The 12,427-nt window shown below is 38.5% G+C and overlaps 1 protein-coding gene across 6 annotated transcripts in view; it reads left to right on the forward strand.

Moving 5' to 3' along the window:
• The first annotated feature begins 7,273 nt into the window (after positions 1 to 7,273).
• FXR1 (fragile X mental retardation, autosomal homolog 1) overlaps positions 7,274 to 12,427 on the forward strand; it is a 45,287-nt gene continuing 40,133 nt past the window's right edge. For 4 of the 6 annotated variants that reach the window (XM_014534207.1, XM_005859486.2, XM_005859487.2 and 1 more), the window contains exons 1-2: positions 7,274 to 7,326; positions 9,029 to 9,122. The gene's annotated coding sequence lies outside the window, so the exon portion shown is untranslated. Of the gene's footprint in view, positions 7,327 to 9,028; positions 9,123 to 12,427 lie in introns of those variants that run through there. The other 2 variants (XM_014534208.1, XM_005859485.2) reach the window with 2 other exon arrangements.

Genomic DNA, 12,427 nt, shown 5'->3' on the forward strand with positions numbered 1-12,427 from the left:
TTTATGTTCTGATGAGAAAGGATCTACAAGATATAAAGTGGGAAGAGAGAAGCAAAGTTCAAAACAAATTGTAGTAAATGTGTAATACTTTAAAGAGGATTTTATACATTACTAAAATGACAACTTACTTTTTTGTGACTTGCCCATTTACATAATTAACACCCATTCTTCTCTTATCAGCTTATTTCAGCTTGTTCTTACTAAATCAGCAAATAATACTATAAATTGGGATTTTAACTGTTGTTTCACTTTCCTTTTCTTTCTTTGTGATATTGTTTGCTTAATCATATTTTAGCCTTTAGTAATATAAGTTTATCAAACTTTTTGTTTGTGGCTCTGATTGTTGTTGTTTTTGGGTACTTGTCTTGGGCTTTCTCCTAAAATCTTTATTGATTTTTAAAAAGTTTGAAACATTCATCCATTGATTTTTGGTGAAGAAATCCATTTTCTTCTGTTTTTAGTTTTCTAGATGAGTTAAACCTATTTTTTGGAATCTGTCTTTTTTGTCTCGATAATTGTAGCTTTAAAATGAACTTTAATGTTTGGATAGAGGTAGTGTATTCTAGTTAACTCCTACTCCCATTTAAAAGTTTCCCTTTTGAATACTTTCTTGTTTTGGTGTAATTTTATTAGGAATGACCCATTCTCCAACAGAATCATATACTCCCTTAGTATTTTAATGGGATTCCATTTAGGGATATATTGAAATTTTTGTAATATCAAGACCCTCTATAACCGGTTCTCAACCTGTGGGTCACGAACAATGAAAATACAATCCTGCATATCAGATATTTACATTACGATTCATAACAGTAGCAAAATTACAGTTATGAAGTAGCAACGAAAATAATTTTATGGTTGGGGGTCACCACAACATGAGGAACTGTATTAAAAGGTCGCGGCATTAGGAAGGTTGAGAACCACTGCTCTATAAGAATGATGTGGTTTACATTTTCCTAAACATTTATTAGTCAAGCTTCAAAGATTTCTGCACATTATGCACTTTTTTTGTTTTTGAGGGCATTTCTACGGTTTTGTTTTTAATGCTGTTAGAATATTTTTTGTCCTTTATTTTCCAGCTGCTTGTTATTTTTATCTAGAAAGCTGATTATTGGTTAACTTGCCACCTTACTGAATATTTAAAAATAAATTTATTTCAGGCTAGATTGCATTTGAAAAATAATTTCTTAAAATAGTGCTTACACTACTTACGGAATTCTGCTGTTCCCTTTGAAACCAAAAATGTGGGTGTTTTGAGTCCTAGTTCTTGTCTCACCAAAAAAAAAAAAATGAAATCAAGGACAAAAATGATTAATGGAACCAAAGTTTATTGGGAGAAGCCAGTCCTGGAAAAGGTGCAGCTAGGGTTCTAGGAGCAGGCCAGTGTCCAGAACTTCCTTCCATGTTACAGTGGGAGTAGTTTAGTATCCAAGCTAATTAAAGACTCTAATAGTCCATGTGTGGAGGGCCACATGGCCATAAGCCATGTGGGCTCAGGGGATGTGCTCCCCTGCAACAGGAATGTTAGGGCACCGCACCAGGGGAGAATGGAAGGGAGTGCTCACTGTTTTGTATATATGCTTGCCCCACAGCCTTGTGATTGGTTATCTGCATGCTGTCTTTGTGATAGCCATACATTTTAAAGGTAATGCCTCTGGTGCGCTTGCTTGCACGCATCCTTCCTTCCCACCCCAATTGGGGTGTTCTAATATCTTTGCCTAGCTGGGTTCCTGGTTTCACTTACTCCTGCTATAGTCCCGCCCCTACCTAGCTAACTTTTTTTGGTCTCAACATCTCCTCCCTTACCCCCAATTTACACATAATTTATGACATTCTTGGGTTTTTACTACATGATGCTCTTTCTTCTGGGAGCACATTCTAAGATACTTTGATGACATGTTTGAATGAACAGATGGACTATTTTATAAAGATGCCTTGGAATCTTTCATATTTGCATATGTATGCAAAGATGAAAAAGAAATGTGAAAAGTTCTGTTCTGAGAAATATGGTTCCTGAACCAGATGATTGTGAGTAGGAAGAGAGATAAAAATCCCTAATGTTGGAGTACCAGGAGGAAGACAAAGTTACGGAGACTTAAAGTCAAAAAGCACCCCCCCCCCCCCCAATATGCAATGCGACAAATGTAGCTATTGTTATTTGGTGACCCTTGATTCAAAGACTTTGGCAGAGATCCCACTCTGCTGTTTGCTCCTTAGTATTAAAGGGACCTACCATTATTCTGCTGACTTGGAGAGTACAAAAATGTCTTGAAAAGTATTGACTTTGACCTGCACCAAATGGACACAATTTAATAGAGATCTAGCCACTAAAGTATTTTCAAATGTAGCTATTGTTATTTGGTGACCCTTGATTCAAAGACTTTGGCAGAGATCCCACTCTGCTGTTTGCTCCTTAGTATTAAAGGGACCTACCATTATTCTGCTGACTTGGAGAGTACAAAAATGTCTTGAAAAGTATTGACTTTGACCTGCACCAAATGGACACAATTTAATAGAGATCTAGCCACTAAAGTATTTTATCCTTAGCATCTAGGTTTTGGGCGATGGGACATATTTCCTAACTGTTCACTACAGTCCAAATCAGCCATGGGCAAACTACGGCCCCGTTTGAAATGAATAAAACTAAAAAAAAAAAAAAAAGACCGTACCCTTTTATGTAATGATGTTTACTTTGAATTTATATTAGTTCACACAAACACTCCATCCATGCTTTTGTTCCGGCCCTCCGGTCCAGTTTAAGAACCCATTGTAGCCCTCGAGTCAAAAAGTTTGCCCACCCCTGGTCCAAATGCACTTTAAGGACTGGCTGTCAGGTCCTTAACCCATTTAATCTTTCTTATGCCTGAAGGATTTAAGCAATAAGAGTAGGTGTCCAGAGCTTTATTTTTTTCTTAAAGATTGTGAAAGTGTGCATCCAAACAAAGCTGATACTGATGTGCTGGAAGTAAAGTGGGGGTGGGGTGGGGACAGGTATAAGCACTGATTTTTAATAGAAAAAGATTTTATTACAATGAAGAATAGAATTTCCCAGTGACTTGGAGCTCTGATTTGAACTAGTCCACGTTATACAGAAATGATAAGGATTGACATAATGGAACATTCCAAATTCTGAAAGTTGTTTGTGAAGGACTAGAAAATAGAAAACATTAGTGAAAGCTGAAAGTATGACTGACCTCTGATGGTAAGATATGTTTTACTTTAATATTCATGAACTTGAAAATTCTAAGTTTCTGAAACATTACTTAGAAATTGCAAGAGTATAATAGAAATAGATGTGCTGGTAACATAACTATGAAAGTGCTCACCAAAAATTGATTGCTGAAAGTAGATGTGTGGATGAAGTACTAGGAATAGAGAAACAGACAAGGATATCATTAATATAGTATGGTCAGGTAATCAGAGCTTGTACTAGAATGGCAATTCTTCCCCTGACCGGTTTGGCTCAGTGGATGGAGCGTCGGCCTGCGGACTGGAGGGTCCTAGGTACGATTCAGGTCGGGGGCATGTACCTTGGTTGCTAGCGCATCCCCATTAGGGGGGTGTGCAGGAGGCAGCTGATTGATGTTTCTCTCTCATCGATGTTTTTGGCTCTCTGTCCCTCTCTCTTCCTCTCTGTAAAAAATCAATGAAATATATTAAAAAAAAAAAGAATGGCAATTCTTAATTTTTAGCTTTGGGAGGAGAGGAATTAACAAAAAAAATCGGTCCAGAATTGCAAACAGGAACCATTATAGCACTCGTGAAAGGAAAGTACACTACGTTCTCACTTAACATCATCCATAGGTTCTTGGAAACTGGAACTTTAAGCAAAACTACCTATAAGAAAACCAATTTTACCATAGGCTAATCCTATATAATAAAAGGGTAACATGTAAATTGTCCCCTCCACCGGGAGTTCGACCAGGTGGTGGAGCCAGCCCGCCCGGGTTCCCTTCCCCCTGCCAGTCCAGCCCGATGGACCCCGACCAGGGCAGCCAGCTGGACCCTACCAGTGCAGGAGCCTCTAGTTGATATATAAACAAGAGTTAAATTCCTAAAGCATATTTCTGATCACAAAAATGTCACCAGATTTCTAAATAAAGATTCAAAACACATGTAATATTAAACATTGAAATTTGAGTTATACAGACATTTAAGAAAGATGAATAAAAACGATGATTTTTCAACCTGCTTTTTCCAGTTCAGGGTTGGGGGATGAAGAGGGGATTGGTTGTATTTTTGAAGTGGTTGTTTGCGGCAGCAGTCTGCGGTGTTTACCTATGCCGCCATCTTGGTCTCTCTCTAAAGCATATTTCTGATCACAAAAATGTCACCAGATTTCTAAATAAAGATTCAAAACACATGTAATATTAAACATTGAAATTTGAGTTATACAGACATTTAAGAAAGATGAATAAAAACGATGATTTTTTCAACCTGCTTTTTCCAGTTCAGGGTTGGGGGATGAAGAGGGGATTGGAGCCTATCCTGGCAACTTGGGGCACCAGGCATGAACCAGCCCTTGACAGGAATCCCTTCCATCTCAGGGCACACTCCTCCCACACTCACTCAGACTGGGACATTCACCTCATGTGCACATCTTCAGGATGTGGGAGAAAACTGGAGTACCTACCTAGAGAACACCAGCACAGATATGGGGTGAATGAGCCAACTCTACACAGGACGGGAATAGGTTTTTTTTACTCTCAACATGAAAATGAAACAGTACAATTTGAGAACCTGCTGTATCCTGAGTTTTAGGCCTCAAAAAATGTTTGTATTGAAATAACCTATAACACACAAATAAATCAGGTTATAGGCTTTTGAAGCTGGAGAGAGATCAGGGTCAAATTACAGATCATATAATTGAGTAGCAGATGTCGGAGGAGGGTACTGAGAGATGAATTATAGTTATCTACATTCTGTGAATGATGATTTTTTTGGTTTTTAATCCTCACCCAAGGATATTTTTTCCCCATTGATTTCTAGAGAGAGTGGAAGGGAAGGGGGAAACGGGAGAGAAAAAAAAATCCACATGAGAGGGAAACATCTGTTGGTTGCCTACCTGCATGCCCCTTACAACCCCTACTGGAGCTGGGGAATCTGCAACCCAGGTACTCTTGACAGGGAATCCCGTGACCGAGTCTGAGGGCAGAGGCCATGGCCAATGCTCTAACCAAACCAGCAAGGGTGGCGATTTCTATATTATTAAAGAAAATGATTTTTTTTTTCTTTTTCAGCCCCCATCTGTTACCCTCTTCTAAGTTCCAAAGATTTTTCTGGAGTGATATTGTTGATCTTGCTTTTTGCCTTTTCCTCTGCCAGTTTGTTTCATAGTCTTTGGTTTTCTGATTTACTTAGAATAATGTCTAAGGTATAGTATTTAAATATTGGTAGTTGTTGCTTTTTTAGAAATTGATTAGGCTTCTCCATCTATTTTGTGAGTTTACTAAATTCTGTTGCATTTTTTTTGTGCTGCTTTTGTATGTATGTGTGTGTGTGGGGGGGTGGTTATCCCTAAGAATCTTTTTGGTATTGTTTAATGGGCTTCTGATAAGGAGATGAGGTAAACAGATGTGCTCATTTCTGCTATCTTTTAACAAGGAACTGAAAATGTATGTTTATTTAGCTAGTTTTAGTGCATCTTATGAAGTCTAGTCTGATCTTTGTTTTGCAAAAATATTTACTAAGTACCTAGTGTTTCAAAGTGTGTGTATGCATTTGACTAAGGTTGAGAACTTTGCATTTCTGATTGACAGAAATATAAAGTGTCATTTAATGTCAGTTGTAATCATATCAGGTGCCAAGGACTGCTTGCCTAAGGTTATATAGCGATAGAGCCAAAGATTTGAATAACAGTTGTTCTGTACTTGAGTCCTTTGCTCTTTCTTGAGTATGTTAGGTCTAATGATTTCTTTCAGCTATATTCATCAAATGAAGGTAGAGTAATTTTAAGTCTTAAAAATGACTACTGATTTTTATTGAGAATCCTATATAATAAAAGACTAATATGCACATCGACCTAATGGCGGAACAACCGGTCGCTGTGACACGCACTGACCACTAGGGGGCAGACGCTTAATGCAGGAGCTGCCCCCTGGTGGTCAGTGTGCTCCCACAGAGGGAGCGCTGCTCAGCCAGAAGCCGGGCTCACGGCTGGCGAGCGCAGCGGTGGTGGCAGGAGCCTCTCCTGTCTCTGCGGCAGCACGAGCCTCTCCTGCCTCTGTGGCAGTGCAAGCCTCTCCCGTGGACACTCCCCCTGTGGACCCCTTCCCCATCCGGACCAGGATTGGGACCAGTATCGAGACTGACTGGGTGCAAGCCTGCGGCCGCTTCTCACTCATGGGCACACTGGTATCACCCTAGGATGGGTGCACAGAGACCACAGTAGAGTGGCAGCAAGCCTACCGAGCGGTGGTGGTGGCAGGCAGGCGCAGCAGTGCCGTGATGAGCAGGAGCTGTGTGGCACCTGGCCTGGGCTCAGGCTCCTCCCTGGCCGCCTGCTGCTTCCTGCACTACTACATCCCTCGGGGGATGTTGAGCTGCCGGTTTTGGCCCGATCCACGCTGAGAGACCCCAGCGGTGCACGAATCCATGCACCGGGCCTCTCGTCTATTTATATTCATTCCAAAATGGTTTTGAGGCAATGTACTCACCCTTTTTTTTAAGCAAAGAAGGAAGAGAAGTTGTAGGAAAAATAAGATTAGGTTAATGGTAAGGTTAGTATTAAGAATGTGGTTTTGTTAGTTATTAAAGGTGGGCTATAATTTAATATTTATAGTTAATATTTATAATAAATTTAAGTTTTTTCCTCCATGCCAAGTACTGTGGTAAACATTAGTTATTTTACTTGATTCTCAGTTACATGAGGTATGATATCTTATTCAAGAATGTATAAGTGATAGAGAGCCTGGCATGTGAATCCTGAAAGCCTGACCCTATTATTAGTCACAGTACTAAATACTAACTCACTTAGTTTGAGTATTGACTAATACCTATGATGTTTCAGGCTTTTTACTAATTTCAAGTTTGGTATGTGAAACTGAGGTTATAGTACTGTGTGAAAACAGGTTCAGAGAGTTTAAATAAATTCCAAGTCTTACATTTCACAAATGAGATGGAAATCAAACCCAGATTTGCCTAATTCTAAGCTCTGTGTTCTTTTTTAGTACTCCATATATTCTTTATATCTCTAGTATTATTGCCTTTTAGAGTTAACATAATGTTTAATTGAATATTGATATACTTTTAATAATGTTTTTGGCTTTTGCAGGGATTTATCAAAGATGTTCATGAAGACTCCCTCACAGTTGTTTTCGAGAACAAGTAAGTTTTTTATTTATTGATAGAGATCTTAATTTTATTTTTTTAAAATATATTTTATTAATTTTTTACAGAGAGGAAGGGAGAGGAATAGAGAGTTAGAAACATCCATGAGAGAGAAACATCCATCAGCTGCCTCCTGCACACCCCCCACTGGGGATGTGCCTGCAACCAAGGTACATGCCCTTGACCGGAATCGAAACTAGGACTCTTCAGTCCACAGGCCGACACTCTAGCCACTGTGCCAAACTGGTCAGGGCGAGATTTTAATTTTAAAGATGGGTAGTGCCAAACGGTTTGCTTTTGATTCTTCCTATTGCCAGTGAAAAATGACCGCTTTTGGACAGGCTTTTAATGGCTTGATCATCTTATGAATTTAAATCTAGTTTTGATAACTCTTTGCCTGTTTTTCTGCCCACCATTTACTCATTACTTTTTTTCATGACCCTTTTCTTTGCCAAAGCACATGTGAAAATGAATCAGTAAGTAGTTTTTGTAAAAATAGATGGCACAAATGGGATTTTTATTCTTAAAAAAGCACAGATGTTAAAATAATGTTGTAGGAAGCCTTCTGAGTGGCTACTGGTAGTCATTTTCAAATTGTTTGAATATTAAAGAATTTCAGTTTATAGATATTGTAACAGCTAGGTAATGTTTTAAAATATGAAAGACAGTATGCTAGCCTTGTTTAGGAAGGGTTATAAAGGAGCACTATGTAACTGAAGGTCAGAAAAGAACTGTTCAACTTTCACTTTTATGCTGCTCTGGAACTGCCTGAAAAGATATCTGCCCAATAGCTGTTTCATGTAGAAACAAGTGTTGTGATGATTTCTGTCTTTGAGCAGCTGCCATTTAGATAGTAGTGGTGAAAAGAAAGCACTCAAAAATCTTTTACTTGCCTTCTGTTGTGTGTGTGTGTATCCCATGCATCCCATGCAGATAGATGCTAAAAGAACATTTTATGTGCTGGTATACCTTTCAGGCATATGAATGACCTATTAGAACTTAAAGTTATTCATCAACTCAGCTTATAAAATACAACATAAAAAATGTCAGTTAAACAATAGCTAAATTAGTAACTTTGATATATATTTGCTACAAACATTAAAACTAAGCTTTTACTGGTTTTAATTATGTATGTGTTCATTGTTGAAAAGATAATTTTTATGTGAGGAAAATGAACCTTAATGTAATTCAGCTATTCAAAATAATTGAGTAATTTTCTGTGTTTCTGTGAACATATACACTAAAACGGAATTATGCTGTTTATATTGTTTTATAGTCTCTGGAATTATGTCTCATCCAGTTATAAATGTGTTTGAAGTTGATTCCACTGCTGTTATTTGGCAGTGGTGTTGATGTGATACTATTTTGAATCTAAGTTACTATTATGAATGTAGCCCATATCATTTGCAGAATAATGTATGTACTGTTCCCTTAGGATGAATAATTTGGCAGGTAATATGTAATTATTTTCAATGATGTTAATTATTTATAAACTTCATCAAGAATCATGCAAAATTTGTTCTACCTCAACAAACTAATTACTTGGAAAATATATAATATGAACGTTGTTTTTCTTAGGGAAAGCTAAATGATTAATTTGAAAAAAATATAGCACTAAGCATAGATTATATAGCTTCCATATTAGGGGGTATTGGGATACTATATTTTGATAATGTTTATTTCTCTTCTAATCCTTCAGTTGGCAACCAGAACGTCAGGTTCCATTTAACGAAGTTAGATTACCACCACCACCTGATATAAAAAAAGAAATTAGTGAAGGAGATGAAGTAGAGGTATGTATTTGTAAGTTTATTTTCTTGTATGCCTATTATTTTGTTTTAAATAAATATTCTTGTAGGAAAATCTGTTTAGCTGTTGGCAATGGCTGTGTAAGTAACATACTTTAGTTTGGAGTCAGAACTGCGATTCATGTCTCAGCTCTACAATTATTAGCTTTGTGGCTTGGTCAAATTTCTTTATCACTAAAATGAAATAATGTGAGAGTTAAGGATGATAGTGCATTTGAATTGCTTTGCGTGGAATCTGGCACAGTGAACTAATAACCATGTTAGTTGCTGGTTTCCTTCTTTTTCCTAATTATTTTAAAATTTGTCTTGTGCTTTCTTCCTCAGTATCTTTGTAAAATACTAATTATCACCCTTTATTATAGTGATCATTGATATAGTTTATATGTAATGCGAAATATTGTAATTAGTATACTGCCTTGTTGAATATTCTAGAAATATCTGGAGCTTTTTTAAAGTATAGGGAAAATTCATTTTCATTTAAAAATTCTGCCCAGATTTTAGCTCTAAGTTTCCTGTGTACTCTTGCTTTTGCTAAATCAAAAAGCATGCTATAACTTACTTGTGTTGGGGCACCACACCATGAGCCCACTCCCTAATAATGTTACAGCCTTTCACTTTACTCACCTTTTTCTTTTTTAGTTGACTTGACCAAAAGTGGGTACTTTTTTTTTGTATGGAAACCCGTAAATGTAGTCTGAGTGGTGTGTATTTGTGTCTGAGTACCAGTAGGTGGGTCCTATGAATTGTAGCAGTAATGCTGCTGATTACTACTGTACTATGTTCACTTGGACATTAGACTCCAGTAAAAAAGTTGTGTGTTTTTTTCTTCTTTTTTCTAAGCAGAAGCAAACTTTTATTTAGAAAGTTCCCAGAGGTAGCAGAAGTGAGCCAACTGGGCTGCATGGGCTCAGGAAATAAATTGCAGAGGCAAAAGAAAAGCCTTTGGAGCTTAGGAAACAGAAAGGCAAAGAAAATTCATCCAGGGGAAGGAGAGGAGAGAAAGGCACGGACCTGCTTCAGAGAGCAAGAGAGCCCTGGAGAAAAGGGTGTGGAAAAGCAGGGCGTGCTCAAGAGAGAGAAAGAGCAAAGAGTGAACTTGTATTCTTTTCTAATCAATACCTTTCTGTGAGCATTGATAAAAGAGCTTGATTTGCTTTCATTTTAAAAAATTCGTTTTAGAAGTTTTCTCCCCCCCAACCCCCTGAATTCTTAGTTTTGTTCTAGAATTAGAAATATGTGGTGGCCAATTCTGAGAATAGTGCAGAATTATTGTTTAGACCAGCCGTGGGCAAACTACGGCCCTCGGGCCGGATCCGGCTCGTTTGAAATAAATAAAACTAAAAAAAAAAAAAGACCTTACCCTTTTATGTAATGATGTTTACTTTGAATTTATATTAGTTCACACAAACACTCCATCCATGCTTTTGTTCCGGCCCTCCGGTCCAGTTTAAGAACCCATTGTGGCCCTCGAGTCAAAAAGTTTGCCCACCCCTGGTTTAGACACTTATTGGTAGTTTAAAGGCTCAGATGAAAGGAAAAACTTAGAGTGCTGAGGATGTTAACAGTGTGCTTTCCCCAAATCTCAGACAAGGGAGGCCTTACCCATTTCTTGGACCACCTTTGTTGTTCATTTGGAAATTGATGATTGCTGAGTGTTTTGTTTCAGTTTATTTTTTGTTTTAGTCTTAGTGAAATTTGCTCCTTATAGTGTGAGAGTCTGTACCTGAAATTAAGAAGTTGTCATTTTTTCACTTGAAAGTTTTGAAAATTTACATAAGGAAGAAGCTTAAAGTTAATCTTGCCACCTTTATTTATTTTTTTCCCCTTTGGTCACCAGTACTTAGGAATCTCTCCATATGACCTGGAATGTTTAGGAGTTATGGTTGTTAGACTTTATATTTTGAACTAAATAATTTTTTGAAAGCCCCCCCCCCCCATTCCCTTTAAATTTAAAATAATAAAAGATTAGTGTAATAAAATGGTAGAGAATTAACATAAAATGGGAATTTTCCCTCTTAGTGTGGTTGTGTAGGTGTGCTTGTTGCCCACCCCAGTTTTAATCTCATTTACCAGAGTTGAGCGCCTCTTCAGATTTTTTAAAAAAATATCTATATATAGATATATATAGATACACACACACACACACACACAACCTCATGTTCTCATCCCCCTGTTGTCCATGTCCATTGGTTTGGCTTATATGCATGCATACAAGTTCTTTGGTTGATCTCTTCCCCTTATAAAGAATATATGTGTTTGTTACAAAAATAAGAATCTATTTATATAAAAACCCTGGGTATAACGCGTCCTGTCTGAGGCTTGACCAACCTAAGGGAAGTCGGTCCTGCAGGGGTCGTCTTGGCAACGGCTGCGCCCTCCCCGAGCTGTTCCCGCAAGGGTGAGGTTTCAGGCAGGAACCCGCCCTCAGAGTGTGGATGCACTGAGTCCTGGATTGCCTTGCCAAGGGCTGTGCCCTTCCTGAGCTGTTTCCCGCGAGGCCTGAGGGAAGAACCCACCCTTGGAGTGCCAGGAGTTCCCAGCAGCAGTCAGTCCTGGGTTGCTGAGGCGGAGGCCATGGCGTGGTAGAACTCTGGGTCTGGCCCAACGGGGCATGGCCAGCCTTCAAACCAGACCCAGACAGTAGGGAGGAGGGAGCCCCATTCCTCACAGAATCTGCTGTTGGATAGCTTGCTGTCAGTGGCCTGCCAGCCAGGAACCTCATTCACCTGCACCCTGGACTCTGACAGGAAGGAGGAGGGAGCCCCATTCCTCATGGAATTCACAGGTGGCCAGCTTGCTGTCAGGGGCCTGCCAGCTAGGAATCCTATTCATCTGCATATCTGTATAAAGTTTTAATACATTATATTAGAGGTCGTGGTGGTACTATTTTACCCACAGCATCTACAGGAATTGCTGCAAATTTACTTCTCGGTGGAAGGACCTTTCATTCCCAATATAAATTACCAATTCCATTAAATGAAACTTCAGTTTCTATACTCGATATAAACAGTGAAGTTGCTAAAACTATTAAAAAGGCCCAACTTCTCATTGATGAATGCACCATGGCATCCAGTCATGTTATAAAACGCCATAGACAGATTACTAAGAGAAATCATGAGTTTGAATGTTGTATTTGGTGGGAAAGTAGTTCTTGGAGGGGATTTTTGACAATGTCTCAGTATTGTACCGCATGCTATGCGATTGGCCATAGTACAAATGAGTTCAAAGTACTGCAATGTTTGGGGATGTTTCAGAAAGTTGTCTCTTACAACAAATGTGAGATCAGAGGA

This window comes from Myotis brandtii, unplaced genomic scaffold (assembly GCF_000412655.1).
Source record: "Myotis brandtii unplaced genomic scaffold, ASM41265v1 scaffold127, whole genome shotgun sequence".
In the NCBI taxonomy this organism is placed as follows: Eukaryota; Metazoa; Chordata; class Mammalia; order Chiroptera; family Vespertilionidae; genus Myotis; species Myotis brandtii.